Raw genomic sequence first — 9,647 nt, forward strand, 5'->3', positions numbered from 1 at the left:
CATAACCTGTTGGGATATTCGCCATCCCTGCACAGCAGCACTCGCGTTTTACTTAGGGTACACAGTAAACAACTTTATCGACTAGTTAAGATAAAACACTCGACAACCTTCTTCACTTTGGCTGGCGCAACTTCAACTGCACGAGTCAGCCGTTTATTATCCAGAAGAAAACAAAACATGGTGATAGTGCGGATATATATCTGGGCACTGACGTCATCACGTCATACATACTTGATTGGATGCTGATCAACATGGCTTTATCCTGCTAACAGATATGCTTAACAACACCCCGGGCGCTTGGTTCTCATGATCTTAGGAGCACACACTCACAAGACATCTGTCCTTCCTACCATCTGATTGCTGAACCACTCAGAATTAAACCTGTCGGTGTTTTTGTCTACGTCCACAGTGTCTCCACACCATGTCAGTTGACCCACGTCAATGGTTCCTGAGGCTCTGGCAAAACAGATGTAGTTACCTTTGTAAGGCACGCATGCCAGGGGTGTGACCCGTTACCTCACCCTAGGGAACAGGTAATGCACGTCGGCAGTGCCTCCATCACCTGGGGAGACACTGAATAGGGAAACAACACATTTCAGGCCAACTAAATCATTTCATCAATTTAATTGGAACGGATCAGTGCCCAGATCAGGCCCAACAGAAGAGCAAGCGTAACAGCTAGATCTGTTAGTGGCCCTAGCAGTATACAACATCCAATTTAGCCACTGGTCATGCTTGACTAATAACTTTTTTTTATTTTATTTTTTTTATTACATACATTTTTCTCTGGCAACCCTAACTAATTTTGGACCAAACTCCCGTGCCACCAATGACCTGGCACGAGTCGAATTGGGCGACACAATCTACACGCTTTATACACTTAATATTGGCAGGACCATTACCTGTACTCCTGCGCCGTTGGTGGTTGGTATAGTTGCTGTGATGCTCAACTATAGCCAAGAAAATTGTGGTCAAGATTATGAACAAAAAACACGCTGTTATTTTCATTTGGTAAATCCCAGCCTCTTACAGGCTTGGACAATTATATCAGTTGGAGGGTTAAAAGGCATTTTTACTAAAGTATACTTGAGTTAGGAGGTTGTACCTTCAGGAGGTTCAAAGCGTATAACACAGGTAGGAAACAATTCTTCTACCCTCTAAATGACAGTGGGTACATTTTTACTCTCTTTTAGAAATCAATTTCTACTATTTTAGTCCCACTGCCTGCCAAATCCTTTCCAATTTCCTGCAATGAGCAGGGAGGTGCTGTGGTGGGTACACAATGTGTTAGGTGGTGCCAAACTGCCCTTTTTTTACCTTTTACTTTTACGGTGTGGGTTGTTACCTCAGTGACTTCCCACAGACCCGGCCACCTGGGCTCAGACCACTTTCTCTTGTGGACTTTCACCCGTACCCAGTCGCCAGGCTTAACAGTCTTAAATTCCAAACACTCGCTGTCATCTGCCGGTGGTTTCGGAGGGGGCTCACTCCGCTTGACCTGTGTAGACAAAGCTCGAGTATAATTAGTTAAAGCTCTTAAAGTTAAAGTTTTTAGGTCATTAAGTGACAGATGTGTTTTGGCACACATTTTGGAGCATTGACACAAGGGCCAGGTACAGCACATCCATCTTGTAGGGGAGAGTGTAAATGCTATTCAGGTAAGAAAAGGCTACCACACCATGATTGGTGTTTATAATGAGTCCTTCCCTCCCCCCTTTCTGAAAGAGGACGGCATTAACAATGGTTCCTGTTTCAAAAACATCAAGATAAGACCAAGGTTTATTGTACCATGGCCTTCTGTTTTTTCCTGTATTAAGTGCCTGACTTTTCTTTTTATGCTATTTTTAATTTCAACAGTTGCTTGGCAAGCTGATCTAGATCCTCTTTTTTTTTTTTAATAATGGATGTGTCTTCATTAATGTGTTTAACCACCGTCTAACTTACAGTCGCAGATTCACCAAATCAGCGTGCAGTCCGTCACACATCTCACATCATTTACCTTCATTCTGTAGTAACGAGTAACAAATTTAAATACAGCGAATGTAATGGAGTAAAAGTACATCATTTCTTTAGAAAATTTAGTGCAGTAAAAGTAAAAGTTGCCGAACATTTTAATACTCCAGTAAAGTACAAATACTTCAAATAACTACTTAACTACTGTAACAAAGTATTATTACTTCGGAAAAATATACCACTGGTTATTGGTTATTTATAAGATCTCTCTTAACAATCATGTCTAATTCTCCCCCTGTTATATCTACTACACCACCATTTATTGTCAAAACTGGGGCTTGTACCCTGGGTACAGGTGCATTAGGGATAGGGGAGATGGTAGCAGGTAGACCTGGTATTAGTTGGTCAAAACAGTGAGCTGCTTCATTATAAGTGGGTGGTTTTGTTTGCTTCAGCCAATATTGGATAGATTTGTCGGATTATTGGGAATAAAAGATCAGGGTTGTGATTTCCAATACAAATTCCTGTCTGCTTTTTTCAGGATTACTAATGTCCTCTACGTTTACAATGAGTAGACTTAATGGGACATCTGGAAATTCAATACAGGTGTTTTCTCAGGATAACCGTCCACATTTATACTGATGGCCTTCATTTCTAAGAGTAGGTCAATGGCATTTGCCAATCGATCGTTGGCTTTATCCAGGGCATTTTTCTATGGGCCAAATCTGTGTTCTTCTCCCCTTCGTCACAGAGCCAAAGCTAGACTTTAATTCTGTCACGAACGTAAACAAGACTGGCAGACGCTCACAGACAATCAGAGACCTTTTATTAATCAGTTCAAAATACACAAGGACGATCCAAGGCACAGTCAAAAACAGCCAGTAGTTCGGCACCTAAATCATCAACAATCCCAATCCAAAGGGAAAACCAAAGTCGAAGTCAGAAACAGGCAAAAACGGTCATACACAAAATCGCAATCAATATTCAAAGCGCACAGTGTTCAGGAGAAACACGGCAATACCTCGCAAAGTTTCACTGGTATTCCAACACTTATATAATCTTTTCTAAATTAGGTTCAGGTCTTAATTAATAAACAGAGGTCCTCGGCTCTGTCCGATTAGCTAATTGCGTGACCTGATCACCCACTGACTCCTGGGAAATGCAGTCCTGTTCATTACGACAGTCAGTGGTAACTTCAGAATCCACAAAAAGTGTTACAGATTCCTTTTTTTCCACAGAAAGTATACGCTTTCTGTCTTCTTTTATAGAGGCCAGATCCGAGTCTGCTGGACACAAACCTTTGTCCTGTCACTCTGGGAATAGTTTTTTAGCCTCCTTTTTTAATTTTAAACTTTTTAACTTTAACAATACTGGTAGTTTCAATTCTACTAAAAATACGCACTTTCAGTTTTCCAGCAGTACCTACTTCCTTTTCAGTACACTCAGACATGTTTTTAATTTGCCAGTAAATTCAGATAAAACAATACAAATACAATTCAATACCACCCCGTCCACACAACAAACCCAAGTTCCTCCTTATTAGACCTTAATTTGCTGTCCAAACGGTCAAACTTCTACTACAAGGTAGGTTAGGTTCACAATACTATACCACCCTTATATTCCTAATTTTCTGGCCAGTTTTATTAACCCTTCTGTATCATTAGACACAGAGACACCAGAAAACGTACATATATTCTAAATACATTCACAACAAATTCCCACTTGAAAAACAATCAATGCAATAATAGTAATTACAATAATTCACATTTTAACTAGTAAATCAATATACCAGAGAGACAAAAACAAACTCACAAAAACAAACTTACAAACTTACCCCGGGGTCACCCACAAGGCCGGACCCCAAATTCACGAATATCGAGGAGAATCTTTCATTCCTCCCCGGGGTCACCCACAAGGCCGGACCCGAAAATTCACAAATATCGACAAAGATACTTTTACCAATATCTCTAAAGGACAATTTTCTAGTTAAAATGATACGCAATAATTTAAAGACACTTACTGGATAGGAGGAATCCACACAGTCAAAACTAATATGTCCTATATAATCCTATGCAGAAATTCAATTTTAATAGGTTTTCTGCTTACCTTTTTAATCGACCGGTCTGTGACTGTGAGAATTCGTCTCCTCTCCACGGTCCAAGAACCCTTCTTGGCTCCTTTCTTCCCAGATCACGTCGAGGGTCACCAAAATTGCTGATTTTTTGTTCTTTTATCCAGGAAAGAAGGACGAATACTAATTAGTTAAGAATGACGATTTATTAAGAATTCAAACACAAATTGGTAAAAGTAATTACTGAGCTCAGGACACACAAGCACACAGACAGCTGCATGCAGAAGTGTGTCTATCTATGGCATGTGTAGCCTTTTTATTAAGAAAAAGAGGAAGTGAGTGTTGTCTTCTTCTTGACCACTCAAAGTCATATCTTGATGCCGTTAGCTTCACAGTTCATAAAGAGGAACAGGGAAACATCTGTGCTGTGGTTACTCCATCTTGGTGTTCCTCAACTGTCAACTGTTGTCTGGAACACAACACTTGCATGCAAAACCATTTCAAAACCTCCTACTCCTATACATTCAGTTTCTCTAAGCTCAGAGGATCGGGCAGCAGAAATGTAAGGCTAGTGATTTCCTGTTCAACTGTCTCTCACACACTCTGCATAGCCAGAGCAGGAAACACCTGGATGTACTTCCTTATTTTTCAGCTCATTTCTCAGAAGATTAGGTTGCTTAAAGTTCAGTTCCTTTTTAATACACACATACTATGTACTGCTTCCCTCAAAGAGCCTTTATCAATTTGATTGTCATACTTCATGATCAAAAGTATACACATACAGATTATGATCAAGAATAACAATGATAGTGATAATCAAATACCCAACAGACGAGTTCTCAGTGCATTACCGTAATATCCATAAAATGTGTCCTTGAGATTTCAGTGCAGAAAAGTTTGTGTAGAGACTGCAGCAGCGGATACTGTGTTTGTTTAGAAATTGTGGTCATACTTTTTTCAACAAGGTAAGTTAAATAATTAAAATAAACGGTTTTTTTGTGTATTAGCTTCTGGATATTTTCGGATGCTATAGACAAAACTGTGTTGTATTGCTATGATGATACGACTATGTTCCAAACCCTTTTAGACTCTTCCACCACCGTTAGCGCTTCTCTCAGTTAGTTCAGCTCATTAAATATATTATCCACAGTATCGCTTACTTTTACAAACCCAATTTCAAGGTTTAGACAGAAGAGAAAATGTCAATGTAAATAGACAGCAGTTTGTAAAAGATGTTATTTATATTCTAGCATACAAACATACATCGCTCCAAGATATGAATGAACGCTTCAGCCAGGGTTGCCAGATTGCGCATTTGAAATTCCGCCAAATTACATGGAAAACCGCCCAACATACTCACGAAAAACAGCCGATAATCAGCGCTTAAACAATATTAAACCAGTTAAACATGACCTACTACTGCTGATATCTCACAAATCAGTGATTATAAATTATTAATGGCATTTGAAATAATAAAAAACTAAGACTAAGAAGTCTTAAGAAGTGTTTCTTTAGGGTTTTTTGTGTTTTTGCTAGAACTGTTTCTACTTGAAGAACTTTTTAGTATAATTCAAGGTGCTATGCTATCTCAATTTTATTTTTATGGATTTTTTTATTTTGCCACATATAAATGCACATAACATAAAATTTTCCTCCTGAGATGTTTTTCTTTGTGTGTGTAAGCAGCAACATACTTCACCTAAAACTTTATATAATCGCCTTCAAGAGAGCCGAAACAGAAATAGAAATTTTTTTATATTAATTGAAGATCTACAGGACAACGTATGTTAAAGTTTGTAATTTAAGTCACATCCTTGTGAGGATCAAAGCAGGTTGCAGACCCTGGGTAGCTCAGTCGGTAGAGCCTCAGACTTTTAATCTCAGGGTCCAGGGCTCAAGTCCCTTTTCGGGCTTCTTACTGCATTAAGTAAGCGGTAATGTCCCGTACTACATGGTTTATTTAGAATGATGAAGAATTTGTACTTTGTGAGATATTTCTAAGTAAAATAGCATGTACTTGATAAGCTTGAAATAATAGCACACTGCATGCAACATGTTCTCCACACCAACTAGTTGTTTTAAACAGACTGTAGTAAATATAGGACCGTTTAAATCTATATTTATGTGCACCCTAATAATGCACTGAGTTTTAGATATTAATACCCACATGTTTTATGTTGAATTACATGCATCATAATTTTAGTTCTTGCTTCACAGAGCCGCTTTGTTATTGCTCTGCACTAAACAGTTGGTATATCCTGCACTATTTTGGCCCCTACATAATGCAGCATCAACCCTTAAGACAGTCTGTCAGTGGTACAATCTGGTTCAGTTCGTCCTAAAGGCTGCGATAAACGGGAGTACGTGAGCTTAAACACGTTGAACCCCCACTTTATAATGCAGCATCAATGATCTGTTAGTACATTACAATGTACGAAGGGTAAAGGAGAGTTCTTTATACGGGGAATTAGCTCAAATGGTAGAGTGCTTGCTTCGCGTGTGAGAGGTAGTGGGATCGATGCCCGCATTCTCCAATGCAGAAACGTTATGATCATTTAAAGGCATCACGTAATATAAGACTCATTTCCTCATTGCTCACTGAAACGCTGCGTCAAAAATGAGGTCAGTTTCCGCTCTGTTTTCATTACCAGTCTCCTCAGTAGGTGGAGGCGACTTTGGCCCTTTCTATATAGGGCATCCGAGTTGCTAGACCAGTCAAGTTTGTTATTGAGGTGAACACCCAAATATTTGTACTCCTTCACCATCTAGATGAAGATAGAGATAGAGAAGATGTGATAGAGAATGATGCAAGTGAAGGAAGTGAAAGCAGAGAAGGTTCTGAGAAAAGTGAAAGGGATTAAGAGAGGTCAGAAAGTAGTCAGGGCAGCGCCAAGGAGTGTATGCCAGAGGATCCAGCACTATGGACAAAGAAGTTGACTAATGAAGAGAGAGACACAATAGTGCACAGGGCACAGGGCCCAGAATTTGGTGCTACACCCCTGGTCCAGGGTTCAAGTCCCTGTTCGGGCGAGTTGTTTATCACTGCATTAGGTAAGCGGTAATGTCCCGTACTACATGGTTTAATTAGAAAGTTGAAGAATTTGTACTTTGGGAGATATTATTAAGTGAAATATCATGTACTTCATAAGCTTGAAATAATAGCACACTGTATGTGTAACATGTTCTCCACACCAACTAGTTGTACGCCCAGCTGTTTCAAACTGACTGTAGTAAATAGAGGACAGTTTAAATCTATATTTATGTGTAGCCTAATAATGCACTGAGTTTTACATATTAATACCCACATATTTTATGTTGCCTTAAAGACTCACTTAAATCCTGATCAAATTTTTGATGCTGCGTTTCATTAAGCAATGCCGCAACAAGTTTCATATTACATGATACCCTTAAATAATCGTAATGTTTCTGGAGAATGTGGGCATCGATCCCGCTACCTCTCACATGCTAAGCCAGCGCTCTACCATTTGAGCTACCTCACCTTACAAAGGACCCACCAAACTGTATAATGTACTAACCGAGCGTTGATGCTGCATTATAAAGTGAGGGTGCAACGTGTTTAAACTCTCGTACTCTTGTTTATATTATGCGTTGCTTTTAAACGTTCATAGACTCACTTTATTTAAATGTTGATCTTAGCCTTCAAGACGAACAATGTGAGGTCTTTTATGAAGTGCATTTTCTCTTTGATTTTGTTGGACTTGTGGTGGTGGTGGTTAGGGGAAGGGGGTTGTGATTATATGTAATTTTACTACCTCATGTGCATTTGCGTCTTTGTTCCCATTTTGATGGTTGTGATATTGCTTTAAGCTTAACTTTTCTTTTTCATGTAATTACTGATATTTTACTGGATCTCTGCTGATATCTGCTGATATATTGACTAATCAGTGAAAATTAATGCATTTCCTTGTATAATAAAACCATTATGTTTATTTAACTTTAATTAGCTTTAATTAGTAAAGAGTTAATAAGATAGTGATGGTGAAACTAAAAACCTGTTATTACCATCACTAAGTGTCTTTACCATCACAACAAGTTATGTGTCGGTAATGACATGTTGAGGTAATGACAGTTTTTACTTAGGGAAAAAGTAAACAGCTAGTATACAATGTACTTTACATACATTTAAATAATGTGAACATTTCAATTGTAAAATACTGCTGTAACAATGTAAATAGACGCTGAATAAACATAATTTATGATCAGTATAAATACATGATTAAATTTCTCACATTTTCAGTGATCAAAAGCCTGGGTCCTGGCATCCATGTGGATGTTACTTTGACACGTACCACCTACCTCAGCATTGTTGCAGACCATGTACACCCTTTCATGAAAACTGTATTCCCTGATGGCTGTGTCCTCTAAAGAAGTAGATTTGTATAAAGCATGAGCTGTCAGAAGTGGGATTCAAACCCACGCCTCCAGGGAAGACTGTGACCTGAACGCAGCGCCTTAGACCGCTCGGCCATCCTGACCTAAATGTGCATTACCAAAGCCAATTTTCCTCAATACCCCCACATGGCCAAAGATTTGTACGAACTGCTGAATCTTTTCACATTATTATGTATGTTAGAGAGTTAAAGACATAAATTTGTATAAAACATTAGCAGTCAGAAGTGGAATTTAAACCCACGCCTCAATGAGAGACTGTGACCTGAATGCATCACGTTAGACCGCATCCTGACTAGCTTGGGTACCATCGACACCACCCTCGCCCCACACAGACTAATATTTGTACGAACTTTTCACATTATTATGTATGGTAAATGTACTGACTGTAATTTGCTGCACTGTACACTTTGTCACTAGGCTGTAAACCATATATCAATAGAAAGGGAGCCCCACATGAGATCTCCAACTGACCAAATAATGTTTTTTGGGTGGACCATTGTTAGCACTGTAACGGCACTTGCATGTTAGGGTGTGTTTTCTCTGGTATGAGTGTATTAGGTACAGCCTTCTTGTTGGGTTTTTAACTGACTGGATTATTTATTAAGATTATTTATTATTTTTTAAGAACTCAAACCCTGTTGTGCTCGTTGTTTGCCTATTAGTTCCTCGTTGCCTTGTTGCTGTAGCTCAAGCAGCTTGTTCTGTTGGAACTGTGACTGCAGTCTATCAGGGAGCAGTGGCTGACCGCTGGAAAGCAATGCTCATATAGTGGTTAGTATTGTGGCCGCAGCAACCCCGGTTCGAATCCAAGTTACGGTACTGTCTTTTTCTATGCCGTGCTTCGAAGGTTTCTGTTCTCTCCTCGGGCAAGAGACCAAAATGAGGCTGGAGCTTCAGGAAAGTCGAACTGTAGTCAAACGGGCCAGTGGCGCAATGGATAACGTGTCTGACTACGGATCAGAAGATTCTAGGTTTGACTCCTGGCTGGCTCGGTTCCCTTATGCCTTTTTTTTGTCTCTCTAACTCCTTGTGTATGGAGCACCAACAATGCATCCAACAATGCAGGTCTTGTCAAGGTGACGAAGACTTGGCAGAGCGGAATGAAGTGGTTGATTCTGGCGTCAGCCGGTGCTGAGCCTTGCAGTTTCCCATATGGTCTAGCGGTCAGGATTCCTGATTTTTACCCAGGTTTTCGACTTCCTGTATGGGA

The 9,647-nt window shown here is 39.5% G+C and overlaps 1 non-coding gene across 1 annotated transcript; it reads left to right on the plus strand.

Annotated features, from left to right (window-relative positions):
- The first annotated feature begins 9,356 nt into the window (after window positions 1-9,356).
- On the plus strand, window positions 9,357-9,429 carry trnar-acg (transfer RNA arginine (anticodon ACG)). The gene has a single exon. It is a non-coding gene; the product is annotated as a tRNA-Arg (tRNA).
- The last annotated feature ends 218 nt before the right edge of the window (window positions 9,430-9,647 follow it).

The sequence above is a fragment of the Trichomycterus rosablanca genome, unplaced genomic scaffold (assembly GCF_030014385.1).
Source record: "Trichomycterus rosablanca isolate fTriRos1 unplaced genomic scaffold, fTriRos1.hap1 scaffold_229, whole genome shotgun sequence".
Classification (NCBI taxonomy): Eukaryota; Metazoa; Chordata; class Actinopteri; order Siluriformes; family Trichomycteridae; genus Trichomycterus; species Trichomycterus rosablanca.